The following is a 545-nucleotide window of genomic DNA, read 5'->3' on the forward strand; positions in this document are numbered from 1 at the left end:
TTTGGTGAATTTCTCAAAAGTAATAAGGGATTTACTGAGAAATCAGGCTGTATCTGATCTGAGGCAGTGAAGGATATAATAGGAATTTTAACGATTTGAAAGACGGGAGCAATGTCGGCCAGATGATCCCAAAACAATAAAATCGCGCGAAGATTTATTTATTTATAAAATTAATGGAAGGAATCGTGCGAAGGTTGTGCCACAAACTCAAATTTTATAACAAACACAAGGTGGTCATCTAAACATAATCATGATCACCCTCAACAAACCACAATATCAGCCATACATGCACCCGACTCCAAAAAAATCGTGCGCACGACCCCTATCCTCATCCCTTTTAAACAAATAAAAAAAAAGAAAAAAAACAAAGAAACCCCTATCCTCAATTTATTCCCTCCACTCCCCTTCCCTATTTAAACTTTCCCACTAATTAAGCTCCGCTGACCCCATCGAAAAACAAAAACAAAGAAGGGGAGGGAAAAAATGGCACTCAAAGGAGAAGGCGCATCTCATCTCAATCCCATCCTCATACTAAAACACTCCTT

At 38.5% G+C, this 545-nt stretch overlaps 1 protein-coding gene across 1 annotated transcript in view; it reads right to left on the reverse strand.

Annotated features, from left to right (window-relative positions):
* LOC109849966 (pentatricopeptide repeat-containing protein At3g62890-like) overlaps positions 1-545 on the reverse strand; it is an 8,810-nt gene that overhangs the window by 688 nt on the left and 7,577 nt on the right. The window lies entirely within an intron of this gene.

The sequence above is a fragment of the Asparagus officinalis genome, chromosome 7 (assembly GCF_001876935.1).
Source record: "Asparagus officinalis chromosome 7, Aspof.V1, whole genome shotgun sequence".
In the NCBI taxonomy this organism is placed as follows: Eukaryota; Viridiplantae; Streptophyta; class Magnoliopsida; order Asparagales; family Asparagaceae; genus Asparagus; species Asparagus officinalis.